Source organism: Schistocerca piceifrons, chromosome 8, assembly GCF_021461385.2.
Source record: "Schistocerca piceifrons isolate TAMUIC-IGC-003096 chromosome 8, iqSchPice1.1, whole genome shotgun sequence".
Classification (NCBI taxonomy): domain Eukaryota; kingdom Metazoa; phylum Arthropoda; class Insecta; order Orthoptera; family Acrididae; genus Schistocerca; species Schistocerca piceifrons.
In genome coordinates this window covers 387,824,394-387,848,463 of record NC_060145.1, presented here as the reverse complement: position 1 = coordinate 387,848,463, position 24,070 = coordinate 387,824,394, and the positions used below count along the sequence as shown (strand labels likewise).

General features: G+C 44.4%; 1 protein-coding gene and 1 non-coding gene across 2 annotated transcripts in view; one reads left to right on the top strand and one right to left on the bottom strand.

The window, feature by feature from the left end:
• LOC124712373 overlaps nucleotides 1-24,070 on the top strand; it is a 623,942-nt gene that overhangs the window by 207,406 nt on the left and 392,466 nt on the right. The window lies entirely within an intron of this gene.
• Trnaa-cgc lies at nucleotides 1,797-1,868 on the bottom strand. The gene has a single exon. It is a non-coding gene; the product is annotated as a tRNA-Ala (tRNA).

Genomic DNA, 24,070 nt, shown 5'->3' with positions numbered 1-24,070 from the left:
GGTGCACCTGACCACCTAGAATGTTCAGGTAATCGTTGGCTGTAACACGGCCCTTAAGCGTAATGATAGAACCAGAAGAATACCATGGGCTGCCCACACCATCACACTTCCATCTCCATGCTTAACCGATCGAATCAAGCAATCAGGATTGAAACCCGACCCGATGTTGGAAATACGGAAAACGTTGACTCGTCGGACCATATGACGCGTTTCCACTGATTAGCCGTCCAAAATTTATGCTCCTGGTACCAAATTCCACACTTCTTTGCGTTGGCTGTCGTCACTGATGGTTTCGGTATAGCAGCTAGTCCATGAATATTCGCTTTATAGAGTTCTCGGCGGACAGTGTCGATATAGGGTCTCTAAGATGGCTATTGAACTCTGCAGTCACTTTAGTAGTTTTGTGTTGTTTTGACACAGTTCGTGTTAGCATACGACGATCTCTGTCATTTAGTTTTGATTTGCGCCCACTAATAAGTTTACGCGATGATGTATTTCCATGTTTTGTGTAGGTTGTCATGACTGTTGCTCTTGAAACATTCAATAAGTTGGCAGTATTGGTTACTGATGTTCCAGCTAATCTGGGCCCCACAATCTGCCCTCTTTGGAACTCTGTTAGGTCTTTCACTGCACGCCTACCTCTGCCTTTGAATGCAAAACGACGTGTGCACTACTCGTAAACAACCTGCACTGATGCTTAGTACTGAACACGCACAGCCCACCTGTGTTGTTGACCGTCAAGCACAACCATCCCATTGCTACCACTATTCACGTTATTTTGCATATCCCCTGTACTAGATATATTTTACGAGATTTTATTAAAACTTTTTTACTAAATTTCTAAAGAACTGCATACTGTAGACTGTGTTTATCAAAGCAGAAATAAAGATTTCGTTTGTCTGTCCACAATTTAGTATGGAAATTCTTAAACAGTTTATTTATCATTACTTTCATGATTATTTCCATTATCGCACTTTTTCCGTTTGTTTTATTTTATTTAAATATGCATGCTACGATGTATTCTATGACGTGACAGCGTAGTATATGTACGAAAGAGCTATACAGAGAATTTAAATGCAAACTTTGGAGCCACACACACACACACACACACACACACACACACACACACACACAAACGCGCGCCGAACATTTTGAATTTTGTGAGATGAAAACTGATCGGTTATCAGTACCATTAACAAAGAATTACGACGCAATGAATAGTGATGTTACATACCACACCTGCAGCGACAATCAACACGCACGTATTTCTAAGCGACGCTCTGAAAATAGTTTTAGTTGTACTTTACATCACAGACTGAACCTTCCCATGTCCCCTACCAAATTACTTAAATTTCAAGTTTCTCTTTTTACCGCAACACCTCCGCAGCAAACATTTTGATGTACTGATTTTCACACTTTTTCTAGGCGAATACTTACGTGTTGTTCCGAAATGGGCACAGCCTTTGTCCCTCACCAGGTAATTTCAGACCATTCAACTAGAGTGGCGATGGCGATCGATTATATCCGAGTCTCTGGTAGTAACGGAAACTCTCCACATTGACTGAATTTCTGCTTCTTTTACAGTTCCCGGCAACGAATTGACTTGTTTGATTAAAATTTCTAAGCACCTTTTACAAGGTGTGGGAAAGTAACGGAACTTCAGTTAGCGGCGGGAAACTGCAAGATTGGTTTGTATTATAATGTTTTGTTTACTTATTTGTACAAGAACTCGAAATTAGGGTATAAATAATACAATTCCACAAAAGTATGAAGATGATAGAAATGGAAAAAATATTTGGAGGAGCTGGGATTTGAACCCAGGACTTTCTGCATGCGAAGCAGACACTCTACCACTGAGTTACACCCCCAACCTAGGATATATGATTACGTTTCCGGATCAGTACCTTCGTATTACTTAGGTACAACAAAAAAAGTAAAGTCATTTTATGTTCGCCGTAAAGAATTTGTATCTAATTCCTTGTGCAGCACGCAGACGAACAATGTTGCACATCGCACAATAGCTGTTAAAGCATCACGTGTTAATTGCGTTTCAAAAGCGGTATACCAATAGAAAAGTAGCGCAAACAAAAAATTTCGTGACATGACCATGGCAAAAAATTGCACTGGAAGACGTTAATAGCCGGCAATGGGCTACAAAGTGTGATAAAATGCATTAAAATGTGACCGCGTCATTGAAATTTTGCACATCCAAACGAAATTTCGACAAGTAGTTTAACTTGTTAAAGTAGCCAGTAAATTTATCAAAATTTTCGAAGCATTCGTAGTTTATTCAACTTGAAATCGACATAAAATTTCTGGAAAGAAAATTCAAATGTATCACATCGTTTCTATCATTATTTCCATTTCTTTTTGACCTCCGACTGACGACTGGCTTCATGTTATGTTGTGGAAATGCATTTCAAGTGTATGGAGGCGTGTTTCTCGTAATATTTCACTTATCAGCATTAGCATTAAAATAATCATAAAGCAAACATTGATTTCACATTGCGATGCTGACTGTTCACTGTGTACTCATGTACTCTTATTTAATTTCAGAGAGCTTAACAGCTGAAATAGTTTATCAGACCATCTTATACACACATCAAAAAGGACAAAAAATATATTTCCCTACTTCTGCCTCTGAACTGAAGATCTATTTATTGGTCTAAGGAAAATGACCAACCCGTGAACTTCATTGCAGATGTTATGTCTTGCAGGAGATATGAAGAACTGCGCCGTTTCCTACATTTCAAGAAAGCTATCAGATTAAGGACAATGGTGACTCCATTAAAGTCAATGGTAACGCCATTCGAAGGGAGATCACTGGTACAGTGCGATACAAATAAGCCGAAGAAATGTGGCTGTAAAATTTGAGTGCGAGCAGGTGTTTTTCGTTTCAAGGCGCCCGAGGAGGACGGAACGACTTCTCTGACTGGGGAGCAGCAGGAGCCATTGTCCATGTGACGGCATTCGTGCAAAGAACCACGAGGTATACGTCGACGTTTTTTTTCAGAAGTATTCTATTAACAGAAGTTGCTGACCGAAGTTACTCTAGCTTGCTGCAATTTCGTAAATATGGAGTGTACCCACTCTTCGGCTTAAACTCTGGTAGGGACACTTTCTCGGATGTGTCAGAATGCATGTGGAGGAATGGCAGCTCATTCTTCCTGAAGAGCAGAAACCAGATAAACTAATAATACTGAACGCTGAATTCTAGCTCATCGCAAAGGCGTTCTTTTTTAAAGGGGGCACGCCGTAACCACGAAATCACCCCGCGAAATCGTAAAAAAAATAACCATCCCTAAGAATCTCGTTATTTCCTTGACGTTTTGTCAGAAAACACTCCCTCGTAGCTTTGGTTCGTACTGGATCAACTCTTACTTCCCCTGGCTACATAATATGCCCCAGAAATGAAATGTCAGGAAAACTGACCAACTTCTCGTGTTTAACTGTCAACCCCGCCTTCCGAAAAGTTCCGTGAGTTACTGCCAATCTTTGCTAAAAAAAAACTAAGTTTTCCAAGTAATGATGCAAAAATTTGAGTTTAATATAAGAAAACAACATATTTAACAGTTGGGATAACACAGAATCCAAACGGAATCCAATTTAACTCAAGCAAGTTCCAAGTGGTAAACACTGTCAGGTGCTTTGATCCTTTGCCTAAATAAATCTGATAATAAGCCTGGTTCAGATCTATTGTAGTAAAGACATGGACACCCACAAACCACCCAAAGTGCGTATGCAAGTGTGGCAACGATACAGGCTGGAGAACCACCTTCTTGTTAAGTTCCCTTTAATCTACTACCATTCTGGATTTGCCTGATGGTTTTGCACAAGACAGATGGGTGCTGAATATGGTACGGGAGAGTGCATAACTCTTTGCTTGAACAACTCTTCGACTAACCTTTTCAACTATTTCAAACTCTTTCATGCTCTAATCTGTCAGCCAGCACATTCACTACACAACTGTTCGCCCCCATAGCTGAGTGGTCAACGCAGCAGAATGCCATGGGAGGAGCTCGAATTCGATTCCCGGCTGGGTCGCAGATTTTTCCGCTCGGGAACTGGATGTTGTGTTGTCTTCATCTCCATATCATTTCCAAAGACACAGAAGTCGCCGAAGTGGCGTCTTCTAAAAAGACTTGCACCAGGCGACCAGTCTACCCTACGGGAGGCCCTAGCCATATGTCATTTCATTTCATCACATAACTGCTGTAGTTGTTCCCCTGACTTAGTTCAAATGTTCAAATGTGTGTGAAATCTTATGGGACTTAACTGCTAAGGTCATCAGTCCCTAAGCTTACACACTACTTAACCTAAATTATCCTGAGGACAAACAAACACACACACACACACACACACACACACACACACACACACACACACACAGGATCAGTTCCGTCGTTTGTTAATTTATTTGATCTAAATCTCTCAATTGCTCGCGCACGCTCGCAGACACACGCGGGGGTGCGCGAGCAATTGAGAGATTTATATCAAATAAATTAAACGACGGTGCTGATCCTCCTTGGCACACAAAACGGGTTAGAACACTGTTGCACAAACAACGAAACAAACATGTCAAATTTAAACAGATACAAAATCCCCAAGATTGGCGATATTTTACAGGAGCTCGAAATTTAGCGCGGACTTCAATGCGATATGCTTATAACAGTTTCCACAACGAAACTTTGTCTCGAAACCTGGCAGAAAATCCAAAGCGATTCTGGTCGTATGTGAAGTATGTTAGCGGCAAGAAACAATCAATGCCTTCTCTGGGCGATAGCAATGGAGATACTATCGAAGACAGTGCTGCCAAAGCAGAGTTACTAAACACAGCCTTCCGAAATGCCTTCACAAAAGAAGAAGTAAATATTCCAGAATTCGAATCGAGAACAGCTGCCAACATGAGTAACGTAGAAGTAAATATCCTCGGAGTAGGGAAGCAACTTAAATCACTTAATAAAAGCAAGTCTTCTGGTCCAGACTGTATACCAATTAGGTTCCTTTCGCAGTATGCTGATGCATTAGCTCCATACTTAACAATCATATATAACCGTTCGCTCGACGAAAGATCCGTACCCAAAGACTGGAAAGTTACACAGGTCACACCAATATTCAGGAAAGGTAGTAGGAGTAATCCACTAAATTACAGGCCCATATCGCTAACGTCGATATGCAGCAGGATTTTAGAACATATATTGTGTTCGAATTGTGTAAATTACCTCGAAGAAACCGGTCTATGCCGGCCGAAGTGGCCGTGCGGTTAAAGGCGCTGCAGTCTGGAACCGCAAGACCGCAGCGGTCGCAGGTTCGAATCCTGCCTCGGGCATGGCTGTTTGTGATGTCCTTAGGTTAGTTAGGTTTAACTAGTTCTAAGTTCTAGGGGACTAATGACCTCAGCAGTTGAGTCCCATAGTGCTCAGAGCCATTTGAACCATTTGAAACCGGTCTATTGACACACAGTCAACATGGGTTTAGAAAACATCGTTCCTGTGAAACACAACTAGCTCTTTATTCACATGAAGTGCTGAGTGCTACTGACAAGGTATTTCATATCGATTCGGTATTTATGGATTTCCGGAAGGCTTTTGACACTGTACCACACAAGCGGCTCGTAGTGAAACTGCGTGTTTATGGAATATCGTCTCAGTTATGTGACTGGATCTGTGATTTCCTGTCAGAGAGGTCACAGTTCGTTGTAATTGACAGAAAGTCATGGAGTAAAACAGAAGTGATTTCAGGAGTTCCCCAAGGCAGTGTTATAGGCCCTTTGCTGTTCCTTATCTATATAAACGATTTGGGAGAAAATTTGAGCAGTCGTCTTCGGTTGTTTGCAGATGTCGCTATCGTTTATCGACTAATAAAGTTATCAGAAGACCAAAAAAAACTGCAAAACGATTTAGAAGAAAAATCGGAATGGTGCGAAAACTGGCAGTTGACCTTAAATAACGAAAAGTTTGAGGTCATCCACATGAGTGCTAAAAGGAACGCGTTAAACTTCGGTTACACGATAAATCAGACTAATTTAAAAGCCGTAAATTCAACTAAATACCTAGGTACGAACAACTTAAATGGGAAGGAACACACAGAAAATATTGAGGGGAAGGTTAACCAAAGACTGCGTTTCATTGGCAGGACACTTAGAAAATGTAACAGACCTATAAGGAGACTGGCTACACTACGCTTGTCCGCTCTCTTTTAGAATACTGTTGCGCGGTGTGGGGTCCTTGCCAGATAGGACTGACTGAGTACATCGAAAAAGTTCAAAGAAAGGCAGCACGTTTGTATTATCGCGAAATGTTGGAGAGAGTGTCACAGAAATGATACAGGATTTGGGATGGACATCATTAAAAGAAAGGCGTTTTTCGTTGCGACGTAATCTTATCACGAAATTCCTATCACCAACTTTCTCCTCCGAATGCGAAAATATTTAGTTGACATCGACGTACATAGGGAGGAACGATCACAAAGATAAAATAAGGGAAATCAGAGATTGGAATAACACAGAATTGTGAAGGTGGTTCGATGAACCCTCTGCCAGGCACTTAAATGTAATTTGCAGAGTATCCATGTAGATGTAGATGTAAGGCGCGCGCGCGCAGGCGTGTTGGATGATGAGAGAAGGGAGAGGATGAAACATGGTGCCAGCACAGCCTACTCCTCCCAAATAGCACCAAGGATGCCACCAAGCTAAACGTACCCATCCGATGACAGATCATCATCCATATCACAAGACATTGCATTGCGGTTTGGAATTTAATCCAGGACACTGGCGCAAAGGTAAGTTATGAACTTTTCACCACCACCCCTGCTGTTCCCTCTGCCATAAAGGTAACGGGAAAATTGTCAACAGTGTGTGGTGCACCCGGACAGCTACCCTTCTAAGTACTGGTCACACCAAACAATGCTTAACTTTGGTGAATCTAACGGGAACTGGTGTATCAACTGTGGCACAGCTGTTGACATCACCCTGTGACGCCATATTATACAAACATCTAAGCATATTGGGTGCTGAATTTATCGAGAACTCCAGAAATACTTAGTATTCCGTGTAACAAGTAGGTTAACCTGGCGAACTGTGGCACGTTCTACCGTCCCCCTTTACCGCCTCTACTTTATCTGTCTGCTTAACCTCCTCTCACCTGATACCAAGTTTACATCCATTGGGATGTCCTGGATGCATGACCCAGTTGATAAATCATTAATTATAACCTTCATCCGCCCTGTCCTATCCTGTTCCCCTTCTTTTACTAACAATAAAAAATCGTTAACTATATTGCCATAATGTGTGGTTCTAGCTTGCAACCTACCCAGCTGCTCACTGGAAGGTGACTAACAACAAAAAAATGGAGCACTACTTCAGTCTCACAGCTGTCCAGCCACATGTTCATTTCACTACTCATATCCTTCCACTCTCCCGCCATCAACTGCAACGATTCACCCGTGACACACCGAAGCTGCTGAGGCAACTCGAACACAGAGCTCAGAAGTGCCTGCCCACGAGCAACTGCTTCCTATGCTAATTCCTCTTTGCGTAGGGATTCAATTCTTGCCATCTTTCTAGATGCCATGGTCGCAACAGCGCATGGGAAAGCAAGACACAGTTTCTGAAGTTACAAACAAATGCGATGGGCACCATGCCAGCACAAAGCACAACCATGTCTGCTACCACTGTACCTTTGGTTTTGGGCGGAGTGGTGTTAGGTCTGGATGGTTGTGCAGGCCAGGGCTTATTTTACCGAAAACATTAATTTAAAAAATAAATACCTTCTGCAAAGGTTTACAAGAACCGAATATTAAAATAAGAGTGACAGCTCGAAGGTATATTACCTAGCTGTAGTTCTTGAGCTAACTGGGCACCAGAACGTAACAAATAAATTAAAGACTCTTTAACTAAGATCAAAAAACAATCTAATATTAGGTACAGCCCAGTGACATAAAAGAGAGCACCACCAAGAACAAAATTACAGATCAAAACATTTGCACTCTTGTCAAATAGATGTTACTGATGGGCACCATTTAATATTATAGAACAAATCCACCAGATCCACCTCTAAACAAGAGCAACAAATACAATCTGCTCTTAAATTTTACAACTGGGCATCAATCCTTATAGCAGAGAAAATGAACAATAATGTCTGCATCTCTACCTCTATTAGACAGTACCTCCACCAGCTACTCACTACTGCTGCTGCTATTACTGCAGTCAAAATTTCTGCAAAAATATCTACGCTATGAACAATAGTAGTCAAATAGTTTTCTACACTTACATGTATGTATTCTATTTACCATACTCTTGGTATAAAAACACAAACAGTTCAAAAACTTCTCGTTTCGGCACAAGTTAACACATTCCATCAGTGTTTAAGTAAGCAACATAAAAACACACTATAATCTGCTGACGGCCCGAATGTGTAAGGTAAGAGTAATGGACTACAGCAGTTAAAACAAATACATTGTCTCTCTTCAGTGTACGCTGTACTCGGCGCACGGCTCTGAATTTGAACACTTCTCAACTGACAGAACCACTGCAGACCACTAAAGCACACTCTTAATACTTCACTTCTACTGCAGCAACCAAAGCCACTTGTCTGCGTATCTTGCTGGGGTTGCTGTTCTCACTCGCTACAGGGGAAAGAAACTCACTGCCTTCCTAGTCTGCGGTGTCCACACACTCTCAGCCATGTCCCTTGTCGGAAGTTGGTTATTCAAACAGTTTGCATCCACAGCGCAATACCTCCCAGATGCCTTCCTTGGCTGCTGGTCACCAACTGACTCACTGCCCTCTGCTTCGCTCCATCCTCACCCAGCCTCAGCAGCGCTGGCATCGATACCCGAGCACATAACGAGCTCTCTGGCGGAGAACACCACAGAAAAGCTACCAAATCTCGACTCTGTCGGCAGGCAGATCAAATGCGCCGCTTAGTATGATTCGGAGAATATTTTATGTTATTTCAGTTATTACAAAGTCGAGTCAAACATACAAAGAACTAAGCAGTTTGAGCACTGGTACACTGATTCGGTTGGGAAAGTCTTATCATTCCCTGAGCCAACCTGGCCCTCAACTGCTTTAATTGGTCCTACGCATCCTACATATTGACACTGGGCAGAGTTTACGACCGACCCGGTCCCACAACTGTTCTATTGGCTCAGACCTGGGGATCTTGCTGGTCATATGAGTACCTCAACATCATGCAAATACATATAGACACGTGCAATGTGTGGACGAGCATTGTCCTGTTGAAAATGAACCCATTATACTGTCACATGAGAGGTAACATGTGGACGCAGGATGTCCGTTACTTATTGTTGTGCCGTTGGAGCTCCCTCAATCATTACTAGCCATGATGTTAAGTCATACCCAATGGCTCCCCACATCATAGCGCCAGAAGCAACGCCGCTGTGCCTCTCCAAAACACGCAGGAATGGGACCTCTCCCCAGGCCGCTGTCATACTCGCCCACAATCACCATCAGAGGCGGTGCAGAACCCAGACCATGCTTCCCAGTCACGCCTTCACTCCAAGGCAGCCGTCTATGTATTGGGGTTAACAGCAGCCTACACACAGGACGGTAATTCCCTACTCCGACTGCTGCTAGGCCCCTGTAATGGTTCAGGATGACAAAATACCGAAGGCATTACTTGTTCTCAGATGGTATGCAGATGTATGAAGGGGTTACGATGTGATTGGTACAAATTCTCCCTTGTGATGGTCAGACGTGGACGACCAGAACATTGATGACGAGTATGCTTGCCCTTACGTTACCATGAATCCAACTTCGGCCCACTGTCACATTCGAATGCTTCAAATCTGGGTATTGCAGGAATCGACCAGTTGGCCACATGGAGACCCACAATGAGATCCCTTTCAAACTCTGTCAGCTGATGCTACCACTGTCTCACACGGTTATATGGCACCTACGTGTCCTTCACATTTCTCACACTTCTGACACTGTTCACGTCGCTTGTATACCCTACCAGGCCTGCTAACAACGCCAAACACGAACGACACTAATGCATTCTGGTGGCCGGTCTACCTGTTACGGAGTATTCAAACTCTAGTGATTTACATATCCGCCAGTGGTTGTGTAAGTGTACAAAGTTACATAGACAACCGACCATTTCACTTGTACTAACGACCTGATAAGCAGCGCTTTTAAAACTGATGCAGACGAGGCAACTGTTTACACGGAAATAACATCATTAGATTCTTGTTAAGAAGCGGCAATAAATATTACACTATCATAGCCTGGTGCAAAGTTTAGCAGCTGATCCTAAACATAAATAAATACAATGTGCGAAGAGAGACGAAAAAATGCTATATCCTCTGATTAGACGATAGGCAATCAGTTACTGGACTCAGTCAACTTTTATCCATTTAAAGCGGAATAATCACAAATCTAACTGCAGGGAAGGATAGTGGCACATTCAGATTTATCAGAAGCATTCTAACGAAGCGAAATTTACGCTTCGAAGAGGTCGTTGACGAAACAAGTGACGACAATTTTTTAGTGTTATTGGTCGATCTGGGACACTTAACGAAGCTGGATTAACGAAAGATAGAGAGAATATTCAAAGAAGAACTGCACTGTTCTTCACAGCCGCGCGGTTTGAGGCGCTATGTCACGGATTGCGCGTCCCCTCCCGCCGGAGGTTGGAGTCCTCTCTTGCGTGCGCGCGCGCGCGTGTGTGTGTGCGTGTGCGTGTGTTCTTAGCATAAGTTAGTTTAAGTAGTGTGTAAGTCTAGGGAATTCACACACATATATTTGAACTGTTCGTCACATGCTTATCAGCGAGAGAGTGTTAGAGAGATACTCAAGAAACTGCATTGACACACATTGCAAGAAAGGCTTTGTGTGTGGAGAACTAAAAAATTCCGGGAGCCTACGTTCCACAGTGAGTCTAGGAACAGGCTACTGCCTCCGGGATATACCGCACGTGATAACCATGACGCTAAACTGCAATACATTCCACCTTCATACACAGGATACCAAGAAATTCTAGCTTTACGTGGAAGGACAGTCTTACTTTCCGTACGAGTGGAACAAGTAGGAAGGGAAGAGAGATTTATCGTTCGTGAATGGAACAAGAAAGGGGGGAAATAACATAGTGGTGTGAGAAGTAAACTCCACCACACATAGTAAGATGACTAGCTGAGTACAGGTGTAGACGTAGTAGACTGCACGATTATGACATGTCTGCGAACGGCACTCACTACTGCTTTAGTCCAATAAACAGATTATGGCGTTTGTGAACGACGCTCAGGCATGTTTACTGAGCCAATACAAAGCTCGCACAGCGGAATACACTGTCGTAAAGTGCAATACAGATGTCAACGGGCTCCGCGTTTCCGTAATCACTAAGTCGTTTCAGCTCTGGCTCTCTGAATCTGTCCTTTACTGTTCTCCATGGGTACCACATACAAAAGTGTCATTTTTTGGGTGACGTTTTTAAAAAGGTTTGACTTCTAATTTTCCAAACAATATTGCCAGTCCTGCATGCTTTCCAGCATTGAAAATTTGTGACAAGAAGTGACGTGTATTTTTGTATATTGCTCCTATCCTAACGATCATATGGCACAATTCCTTCCAAAGTTATAATTCGCAAGTCGACTGTGAAGTATTAAAGTTCAGCAATTGATCTGTACGAGAGTGTATTTTTAGCAACGAGTTAGGTTACACACGGGCGACCCTGATCCATCGAGATGGCCTTTCTGTTTAAGGTCTGATATGAATTTCTTGTAGATGGCAAGTCCTGCCAATGTAGGAAAACCAGCAGGACAGTAAACATAGATACATTGTGTAATATACCGATTCAATGCTGGTTATGCTAGGACTTGTCCATGGAAACTACATTGGTCATTACTTTAAATGGAGCTGCATTAAATGTAATTCACTATACTAAAATATTTTTTTCCTTAACGTCTTACAGTTGTCCTCGTTGTCTTATAATTGAGTTATAATAATGCCGCAGGTCTGCTTTGTACAAAGAACGTCCACTGACGTTAGGATTGTGAAAGTCTGGTGAATCACTAACTGCGAAATAAAAAATATCTGGACTTTGAATGTGTGTATTTGAACTCTTCAAACATCAGAACAGCAAAATGTAATATTCATTTGCTACCTTGAGCTATTAATTCCAAATGTGATGTCTGCTTCCTACCGCATCACAAGCACGACTTATCTTTATTACTCCCCAACTTCCCACTAAACATTCACGAAGAAGCAGTAGAAAGATAACAGTTGAAGCAAAGAAGTTTACATCGCTGTCAAAGACAATAACTGATAAATTAACTGACGGAAAAAACTGCAGCACCAAAAAATAATGTAGAGCAATGAAATTTCAGTAATACATTTGTCTACGTAATATATGTAAGTGATTAACATTGCAAGATAATAGGAGATACGAGATAAGCTGTTGCAAATGTGAATGCTGCTACATTAATAATCGGCGAAACCGCCATACTGCCGAATACAAGCATGCAAACGTGCACGCATTGTATTGTACAGGAGTCGGATGTCAGTTCGTGGAATGGAGTTCCATGCCTGTTGCAGGGACGGTTGTTCAATGCTGTTTGTGGATGACGCTGGAGTTGCCTACCGATGATGTCCCATATGTGCTCGATTGGAGACACAGCTGATGATCGAGCAGGTCAAGGCAACATGTCGACGTGCTGTAGAGCGTGTTGGGCTATAACAGCGGTATGTGCGCCAGCGGTATCCTGCTGAAAAACACCCTCTGGAATGGTGATCATGAATGGCAGCATAACTGCGAGTGTGACCCTGCTGTCATACGAAATCGCACTACAGACCATAAATCCAGGTGTAGGTCCAGTGTGTTTAGCACGCGACGAGGTTGGTTGCAGGTCCTCAACCGGCCTCCTCCTAACCAACACACGGCCATCACTGGCACCGGAGCATAACCAGCTTTCATCATGGAACACAACAGACATCCACCCGCCCCCCCCCCCCCCCCCAATGAGCTCATCGGAAACGGCGGTGGTATGGGGTGCACGCTATACGGTGTCTGACGCGGATCTGTCATTTAAGTAACGATGTGCGACAATTCGTTTTGTCACTGTGGTGCCAACTGCTGCTCAGATTGCTGCTGCAGATCTACATCTACATCTACATCCATACTCCGCAAGCCACCTGACGGTGTGTGGCGGAGGGTACCTTGAGTACCTCTATTGGTTCTCCCTTCTATTCCATTCTCGTATTGTTCGTGGAAAGAAGGATTGTCGGTATGCCTCTGTGTGGGCTCTAATCTCTCTGATTTTATCCTCATGGTCTCTTCGCGAGATATACGTAGGAGGGAGCAATATACTGCTTGACTCTTCGGTGAAGGTATGTTCTCGAAACTTTGACAAAAGCCCGTACCGAGCCACTGAGCGTCTCTCCTGCAGAGTCTTCCACTCGAGTTTATCTATCATCTCCGTAACGCTTTCGCGATTACTAAATGATCCTGTAACGAAGCGCGCTGTTCTCCGTTGGATCTTCTGTATATCTTCTATCAACCCTATCTGGTACGGATCCCACACTGCTGAGCAGTATTCAGGCAGTGGGCGGACAAGCGTACTGTAACCTACCTCCTTTGTTTTCGGATTGCATTTCCTTAGGATTCTTCCAATGAATCTCAGTCTGGCATCTGCTTTACCGACGATCAACATTATACACTCCTGGAAACGGAAAAAAGAACACATTGACACCGGTGTGTCAGACCCACCATACTTGCTCCGGACACTGCGAGAGGGCTGTACAAGCAATGATCACACGCACGGCACAGCGGACACACCAGGAACCGCGGTGTTGGCCGTCGAATGGCGCTAGCTGCGCAGCATTTGTGCACCGCCGCCGTCAGTGTCAGCCAGTTTGCCGTGGCATACGGAGCTCCATCGCAGTCTTTAACACTGGTAGCATGCCGCGACAGCGTGGACGTGAACCGTATGTGCAGTTGACGGACTTTGAGCGAGGGCGTATAGTGGGCATGCGGGAGGCCGGGTGGACGTACCGCCGAATTGCTCAACACGTGGGGCGTGAGGTCTCCACAGTACATCGATGTTGTCGCCAGTGGTCGGCGGAAGGTGCACGTGCCCGTCGACCTGGGACCGGACCGCAGCGACGCACGGATGCACGCCAAGACCGTAGGATCCTACGCAGTGCCGCAGGGGACCGCACCGCCACTTCCCAGCAAATTAGGGACACTGTTGCTCCTGGGGTATCGGCGAGGACCATTCGCAACCGTCTCCATGAAGCTGGGCTACGGTCCCGCACACCGTTAGGCCGTCTTCCGCTCACGCCCCAACATCATGCAGCCCGCCTCCAGTGGTGTCGCGACAGGCGTGAATGGAGGGACGAATGGAGACGTGTCGTCATCAGCGATGAGAGTCGCTTCTGCTTTGGTGCCAATGATGGTCGTATGCGTGTTTGGCGCCGTGCAGGTGAGCGCCACAATCAGGACTGCATACGACCGAGGCACACAGGGCCAACACCCGGCATCATGGTGTGGGGAGCGATCTCCTACACTGGCCGTACACCACTGGTGATCGTCGAGGGGACACTGAATAGTGCACGGTACATCCAAACCGTCATCGAACCCATCGTTCTACCATTCCTAGACCGGCAAGGGAACTTGCTGTTCCAACAGGACAATGCACGTCCGCATGTATCCCGTGCCACCCAACGTGCTCTAGAAGGTGTAAGTCAACTACCCTGGCCAGCAAGATCTCCGGATCTGTCCCCCATTGAGCATGTTTGGGACTGGATGAAGCGTCGTCTCACGCGGTCTGCACGCCCAGCACGAACGCTGGTCCAACTGAGGCGCCAGGTGGAAATGGCATGGCAAGCCGTTCCACAGGACTACATCCAGCATCTCTACTATCGTCTCCATGGGAGAATAGCAGCCTGCATTGCTGCGAAAGGTGGATATACAGTGTACTAGTGCCGACATTGTGCATGCTCTGTTGCCTGTGTCTATGTGCCTGTGGTTCTGTCAGTGTGATCATGTGATGTATCTGACCCCAGGAATGTGTCAATAAAGTTTCCCCTTCCTGGGACAATGAATTCACGGTGTTCTTATTTCAATTTCCAGGAGTGTATGATCATTCCATTTTAAATCACTCCTAATGCGTACTCCCAGATAATTTATGGTATTAACTGCTTCCAGTTGCTGACCTGCTATTTTGTAGCTAAATGATAAAGGATCTATCTTTCTGTGTATTCGCAGCACATTACACTTGTCTACATTGAGATTCAATTGCCATTCCCTGCACCATGCGTCAATTCGCTGCAGATCCTCCTGCAATTCAGTACAATTTTCCATTGTTACAACCTCTCGATACACCACAGCATCATCCGCAAAAAGCCTCAGTGAACTTCCGATGTCATCCACAAGGTCATTTATGTATATTGTGAATAGCAACGGTCCTATGACACTCCCCTGCGGCACACCTGAAATCACTCTTACTTCGGAAGACTTCTGTCCAGTGCGATGCGCCAGAGCCATACGCCGAACACGATGGTCTTCACTCTCGGTAGTTTCACGTGGCCGTCCGGAGACATGTCTTTTTGCTACCCTAGAGTCTCGTGACCACCGCTGCCAGCGATCACGTACAGCGTCTGCAAAGTCTTCTGTAATATAGCAGAAGGAACTTCCAGCTTCTCGTAGCCTTATTACACGATCTTGTTCTAAATCAGTGAGGTGTTGATAGTGGCCATCTTTGTCCCCTTAAAGGCATTCTGACTAAAATCAACTCACCACATCTAATCTCTAAAGTAACTACTAGCGGCCACTCTTATGCGACTGGCACGAAATTTGAAGAGACATATTTCATATGTAGAAACACGCCTACCAATTTTTGTTTCTGTCGCACTACTCCTTTTTGGTGTTGCGATATATTTTTCGTCAGTGTATTTAGCAAAACTGGGTTGATTTAAATTTACGGATTTCCAGGTTAAAACTTTCAAATTAAGTCTAAACATGTAAGTTATAAATAGTTACGGATGAAATGATGAATTTTAATGGGTACAGTTTTATACACGCATATAAAAAAATGGTTCAAATGGCTCTGAGCACTATGGGACTTAACATCTGAGGTTATCAGTCCCCTAGAACTTAGAGCTACTTAAACCTAACTAACCTAATAACATCACACACATCCATTCCCCAGGCAGGATTCGAACCTGCGACCGTGGCAGTCGCGCGGTTCCGGAGTGAAGCGCCTAGAACCGCTCGGTCACCGCGGTCGGCTATACATGCACATAAATTTATACAAATAAATTACCGATATTCGACACTATCGAAGAATTCTGAATGTGTCACAGGCTTGATTGCATCACGATCAGAAAACTGTGGTATATCCTACACAGATTTACGTTTGGAACTCCCATAGCGCAGTCATTTGGTGTTGGCGCTCCGGCATCGACATCCCACCGAATATCAACATGCCTTACAAGACAGGCACAGCACTGCTCTGTAACACCCCCATGAACTTATAGTATAGCAGATATTAGCAGTGAGTCAGTCAGTCAGTCAGTCAGTCAGTCAGGATTTGTTTTCGTAAAATTATGTTAGTCAATGTATAATTTAAAGGTGTTGGGTTCTATTACTAGTATGACATGTTTCTTTGCTTATTCTTTTATCGCTGACTTTGACTAAGCTCAGAGTACATGGGCAAATGGTAAATCGTTCTGAGATTTGAATTACCCTTTGAACTGCGTGTTCCCTTCTAACTAGCCGAATAGGTAAAATATGTTAGTTATATAATGCACAACGTTGCATGTTCAAACTTGTCGCCACCTTATGACTGACAATTTTCACTCTTATTATTGTAATATTCCGGTTGTCGCATGTGTCTTCAAAATGATTACCAGTTTCTTTCAAATTTAGAACATCTACAGATCTATAGCAATTGCAAAGCGATCTGCAGTTTTATTTGCTGGGCGCACCATCCATAAGCCACTAGCACACAGACAGCAGACTTAGAATAATCGCGGATATATCTCCACTTGACGTCATGTCAACCTTTAATAGGTACAATAAATTATTGTTGTGATTTTCAGTCCTTATACATGTTTGATGCAACTCTCCAAGCCTGTAAAAGCCTCTTCTCTGAATAACTACTGCAACCTGCACTGCATCTTTTTGAACCTGTTTGCTGCTCTCATCTCTTGGCCTCCCTTAAAAGATTTCCCCCCCCCCCCCCCCCCCCCATCATACTTCGCTCCACTCTCCTTACGTCTCAGAACGTGTCCCATCAACCGATCCCTTTGTTTTCGTCAAGATATGCCACGAATTTCCTTTCTACCCAGTTCTGTTCAGTATCTACTCACTGTTTACATGACCTACCCATCTAATCTTCAGCATTCTTCTATAGCACCACAATTCAAAAGTTTCTATACTCTTCTTGTCTAAACTGTTTATCACCCAAGTTCCAGTTCCAAACAAGACTACATTGTACACAAATACCTTCAGAAAAGACTTCCTAACACTTAAAACTATTTTCGATGTTACCAAGTTAAGACTTCAGAATCACTTTTCTAGCCGTTCCCAGTCTGCATTTTGTACCTTTTGCTTCGGCTATCAGTTATTTTAATGCCCCATAACAAAACTTATCTGCTGCTTTTACTGCGTCGTTTTCTAATCTAATTCCCTCAGCATTATCTTTTCAAGATGCTCATTCCGTTCAACTGCTCTTCCAAGTCCTCTGCTGTCTCTGACAATTGCAATCGCATCGGCAAACCTCAGAAAGTTTTTATTCTTATCTAGATTTTTCTTTGGTTTCCTTTACTGCTTGTTCTATGTACAAGATCTAATAACATTAGGAATAGACTACAAACCCGTCTGACTCCCTTTTCAATCACTGCTTCCCTTTCATAGCCCTCGACTGCTAAATGCTGTCTGGTTTCTGTACAGATTGTAGAATTTGTAACCTTTTGCTCCCTTTATTCGAGCCCTGCTACCTCCAGAATTTGAAGGAAAGCGGTGAACACTGCTAATTTTCTATGTCACAATTACACCTGTGTTTCCTTGAGGTTCTCAAAAAATGGTACAAATGGCTCTGAGCAATATGGGACTTAACATCTGAGGTCATCAGTGCCCTAGAACTTAGAACTACTTAAATCTAACCAACCTAAGGACATCACACACATCCATGCCCGAGGCAGGATTCGAACCTGCGACCGCAGCGGTCTCGCGGCTCCAGACTGAAGCGCCTAGAACCGCTCGGCCACTCCGGCCGGCCTTGAGGTACTCTTAACAGACTTGTAACACTTCGCAACGTGAAGATAACCTGGTTCAGAGTATAAAATATTTTCTCTCTGTTGCCTTGTACGAATAGTACACCTCCTTGCGCAGTCTGTGCATGTGAATGGACGCAGCGATGCCGCAGATAGCAGCATCTTTTCTTATTGTGTGGATGATCAGATAACGCGTTTCTTTGCAGGCTGCTTCTTTGTACTTCACGTCTTTATAAGTCTGCCTTCTACAAAACTAATCTTTTTCTCATCAGTTATGCTCTCCGCAAATGTAAGACATTATCTGTTGATATCAGTTTACTGTTCATTTTATGTCACCTATGTCTTAACGTAGAGAGTGGTTCTTTGCTTGGCAGACTATTAGTGCTAGTAGCAGTGTATGAATATTTAATGGAAGTTGTCTTCCGCTGAGGCAAAGACCTTAAATATGAACAATACTGATGAACTGTACCTGCAGAACCGAGCGCGGTGATGTCTAGCGTTTACAGAGAGGCTCTGTTTGGGGCAGGCACGCTAACAGAATCCACCACGGCCGGTGCCCTGGTGTTGTCGCTAACAAAACATAACGTGGGGCGGCCGCTTTTTTCCGTCAACCACCTATTTCTGGAGGAACAAACAAAATATGCTGGCACCATGCCGGTTTCTAGGTGGGTCAGGTCCAAAGAGGGGACAGACATTTCCCGTACACTCACTGTTACTGCGACGGTGGTCCAGATAATTCAGGAGAAACATCGATAGGATTACAGACAGCTCGATTGTTTTAATACAGAGTACATCGTTGGTTAATAACGCAACGAGTCAAAGTTGTTATTAAGATGCTTTATTTCAGTGCCAAAACCCGTTTCGAGCTACCATACCTATCTTCAGGTAGGTAAAATCCCCAGTTACATTAATGTTTTGGTCAGCAGCATTCGTCTGCTCCTGCACTGCAAAAGAATATTTGAAAACTTAGAGCGACTTTTTTAAGTTGTTTCATTAATTCGAACATGCTAATGTGATTGCATTTATTTAGGCCTAAAGTGAAACAATTTTATAAAATTACATATCGTCCAGTGGACAGCGACTCGTATTGTTGTGGTTCTTACTGTGTGCAAGGACAATGTATAAGCTGTTGGTTTGCAGACGCCGGCCAGAGTGGCCGTGCGGTTCTGGGCGCTACAGTCTCGAGCCGAGCGACCGCAACGGTCGCAGGTTCGAATCCTGCCTCGGGCATGGATGTGTGTGATGTCCTTAGGTTAGTTGGGTTTAATTAGTTCTAAGTTCTAGGCTGATGACCTTAGAAGTTAAGTCGCATAGTGCTCAGAGCCATTTGAACCATTTTGAATTTGATTGCAGACAGCACACATACTGTAAATAAATCAGTGTGGTACACTTCAGAACATTCTTAATATCAGTTTGCGTGTCACATGTGCTTTACTCTTGATTTTTTTTTTTTTTTTTTTTTTTTTTTTTTTTTACTGTGCAGTGACTATCTACACTCCTGGAAATTGAAATAAGAACACCGTGAATTCATTGTCCCAGGAAGGGGAAACTTTATTGACACATTCCTGAGGTCAGATACATCACATGATCACACTGACAGAACCACAGGCACATAGACACAGGCAACAGAGCATGCACAATGTCGGCACTAGTACAGTGTATATCCACCTTTCGCAGCAATGCAGGCTGCTATTCTCCCATGGAGACGATCGTAGAGATGCTGGATGTAGTCCTGTGGAACGGCTTGCCATGCCATTTCCACCTGGCGCCTCAGTTGGACCAGCGTTCGTGCTGGACGTGCAGACCGCGTGAGACGACGCTTCATCCACTCCCAAACATGCTCAATGGGGGACAGATCCGGAGATCTTGCTGGCCAGGGTAGTTGACTTACACCTTCTAGAGCACGTTGGGTGGCACGGGATACATGCGGACGTGCATTGTCCCGTTGGAACAGCAAGTTCCCTTGCCGGTCTAGGAATGGTAGAACGATGGGTTCGATGACGGTTTGGATGTACCGTGCACTATTCAGTGTCCCCTCGACGATCACCAATGTACGGCCAGTGTAGGAGATCGCTCCCCACACCATGAAGCCGGGTGTTGGCCCTGTGAGCCTCGGTCGTATGCAGTCCTGATTGTGGCGCTCACCTGCACGACGCCAAACACGCATACGACCATCATTGGCACCAAGGCAGAAGCGACTCTCATCGCTGAAGACGACACGTCTCCATTCGTCCCTCCATTCACGCCTGTCGCGACACCACTGGAGGCGGGCTGCACGATGTTGGGGCGTGAGCGGAAGACGGCCTAACGGTGTGCGGGACCGTAGCCCAGCTTCATGGAGACGGTTGCGAATGGTCCTCGCCGATACCCCAGGAGCAACAGTGTCCCTAATTTGCTGGGAAGTGGCGGTGCGGTCCCCTACGGCACTGCGTAGGATCCTACGGTCTTGGCGTGCATCCGTGCGTCGCTGCGGTCCGGTCCCAGGTCGACGGGCACGTGCACCTTCCGCCGACCACTGGCGACAACATCGATGTACTGTGGAGACCTCACGCTCCACGTGTTGAGCAATTCGGCGGTACGTCAACCCGGCCTCCCGCAAGCCCACTATACGCCCTCGCTCAAAGTCCGTCAACTGCACATACGGTTCACGTCCACGCTGTCGCGGCATGCTACCAGTGTTAAAGACTGCGATGGAGCTCCGTATGCCACGGCAAACTGGCTGACACTGACGGCGGCGGTGCACAAATGCTGCGCAGCTAGCGCCATTCGACGGCTAACACCGCGGTTCCTGGTGTGTCCGCTGTGCCGTGCGTGTGATCATTGCTTGTACAGCCCTCTCGCAGTGTCTGGAGCAAGTATGGTGGGTCTGACACACCGGTGTCAATGTGTTCTTTTTTCCATTTCCAGGAGTGTATTAAGCAAAGATATAAAGTTATTATTCGTTTCCTATTCAGCAAAGATGCAGACTAAGCAAAGATGGGGTGTGGGGGAAGTGCAACGTGCAACATGTTAAAAAATGCTCCGTCAGAACGGCCGCCGTGTTATCCTCAGCCGAAGCGTCACTGGATGCGTATATGGAGGGGCATGTGGTCAGCACACCGCTCTTCAGGCCGTTTTCAGCTTCCGTGACCTGAGCCAGCCCGCTAGTTCCCAGTCAACTAGCTCCGCGATTGGCCTCACAAGGGTAGAGTGCCACTCTCTTGCCAACAGCCTGGACGGTTACCCATTCAAGGTGCTACCCGAACCAGACAGCGCTTAACCTCTGTTATCTGACGGAAACCAGTGTTACCACTGCAGCAAGGATGTTAGCATACATGCAACATGTTAATAACAGAATAATGCTTGTAGTATGAAACTGAACTTATTATTAAAGGAGTGAAGGACAAGTTGGTTCCAGCAATTTTTTTTTAAAAAAAACTGGCAGGCCATCAGATTGTGTATTATAAATTAGACATATCACACACACACACACACACACACACACACACACACACACGTGTGTGTAAGTTAGTTCAGGATAAATGTAAAAAACGGAAGGTGGGATGAGAACAAAACAATTAATTGCCCAACACCAGAGTTCAGATTTCCGTAACTTTAGACCGACATCATCATAAACTGGTTATTTCAAATACAAATATTTGCAAGTTACTATGTAAAAAGTTTTAGGAAGTGTTGAAAAGTCAAAGATTTTTTTCTTAGCGTACTCTGAGTTGTTTTTTTTATGTATGTTTCTTTTCCTGTGTAGTTGCTGGGATGTTATGTACTGCACCTGTCTTGCTGTTGCAATGAGGATATTGTTGCACAGAATTCTGACTGTTGGGATCCTTGTGTTAAATTTGTGTGAACAGCCTAAGGAAATTATGTAGAAACTGTTTGTTAGCTAGCTCTATTTGCTCATTTACAGTGTACTGAGATGAAGTGAGGGTGTGAATATATATATTTCCAGTTCCTCTAGAAGGTTCATTTTCTTGCCTTTTTAAGATCTGCAAGTTATGTTTAATGTTAGAAACAAGAAAAAAGAAAGCAGGGGCAACTGTCACAAACAATCTTGCATATTCCTGATTTTTCACTGGCCAGGCTATTTTTGGTGCTATGGATTATGTTATCATTAACGGCCGTGTAGTTCACAATATCCTAGATGGATAACATAACCTGACATTTTTTTCTGAGAGAGCACTAAGAGCCGAAGGGATTTTAAAAATTTCTACTTTCGGTAAACAAACCTTTAAGAAAACCTAACGACGCCTCACAAGTCTCAGAAATTACCATACCACTTCACTCAAGCCGGCCGGTGTGGCCGTGCGGTTCTAGGTGCTTCAGTCTGGAACCGAGTGACTGCTCCGGTCGAAGGTTCGAATCCTGCCTCGGGCATGGATGTGTGTGATGTCCTTAGGTTCGTTTAGGTTTAAGTAGTTCTAAGTTCTAGGGGACTGATGAGCTCAGATGTTAAGTCCCATAGTGCTCGGAGCCATTTGAACTTCAGTCAACCACAGGATGGCTGTTAAGAGTTACCTCACGAAAAATGATAGAACCTTGCAGTCAACGTTCAAAATGGTTCAAATGGCTCTAAGCACTATGGGACTTAACATCTGAGGTCATCAGTCACCTAGACTTAGAACTACTTAAACCTAACGAACCTAAGGACACCACACGCATTCACGCCCGTGGCAGGATTCGAACCTGCGACCGTAGCAGCAGTGCGGTTCCGGACTGAAGCGCCTAGAACCGCTCGGCCACATTGATCAGCACAGTCAACGTACAGGTGCTCTTGCAGTCAACCTAAAGGTGAGAGATCTGAACTCGTGGGTGAAATCGCATAGTTTTCCAAACCATGTCGAATAGTGAACGCTTACGGCTCTCTTGATAGTGATATCTTGGCTGTATTAAGTTCAAACACCCCTTAACCCCTCTTTCAAAAGAGTAATCTATATGCCAGCACAGTTCGAGTATTTCTGACTGTCTTCCTGTAAATGTTTATTGAATCATCACCGAAATTTCATCACGAAATCGTCGTGGAGTTCTCATGAAAACTCGGATCTTTCTTTCTTTCGAACTACCTCCCTACTTTCATAAAACTGCATGTATCTTTCCATCATTTATACATCTTGATGTACTAGGGAGCAATGTTGCGCAATATCTGGATACAGTTAATGTTTTTACGGATCTGGCACAAACTGACGTAAAAAATCACAGCAACAAAAAATAATTAATGTAAAGTCATGAAAGTTCGGGATTACATTATTTGTCTAGGTAACATATTTAAGTGATTAACATTGTAAAATCACAACTTAATGCAAGCGCGAGGTAAGCCATTGCAGATGTGAAATTCTGATACATTAATAACCACAGTAACCTCCATAAGGCTGAATGCAACCCTACAAACGTGCATGCATTGTGTTGTACAGGTGCCGGGTGTCAGTTTGTGGGCCAGAGTTGCATGCCTGTTGCACTTGGTCGGTCAATACAGCGACGGTTAGTGTCGTTTGCGAATGACGTTGGAGTTGTCGTCCCAAATGTGCTCGATTGGAAACAGAGCTGGTGACTGAGCAGACAAATCCAATGTGTGGATACACTGCAGAGCATGTTGGGTTCCAACAGCGGTATGTGCGTGAGCGTTATACTGCTGGATCCTGTTGGAAAATAACCCGTGGAATGTTCATGAATGGCAGCACAACAGGTCGATCACCAGACTGGCGTACAGTTCTGCAGTCAGGGTGCGTGGGATAACTAAGACAGTGCTTCTGCTGCCATGCGAAATCGCACCGAACACCGTAACTCCGGGTCTAGGTCCAGCTCCAGGTGTAGGTCCAATATATCTAGCACACATGCAGGTTG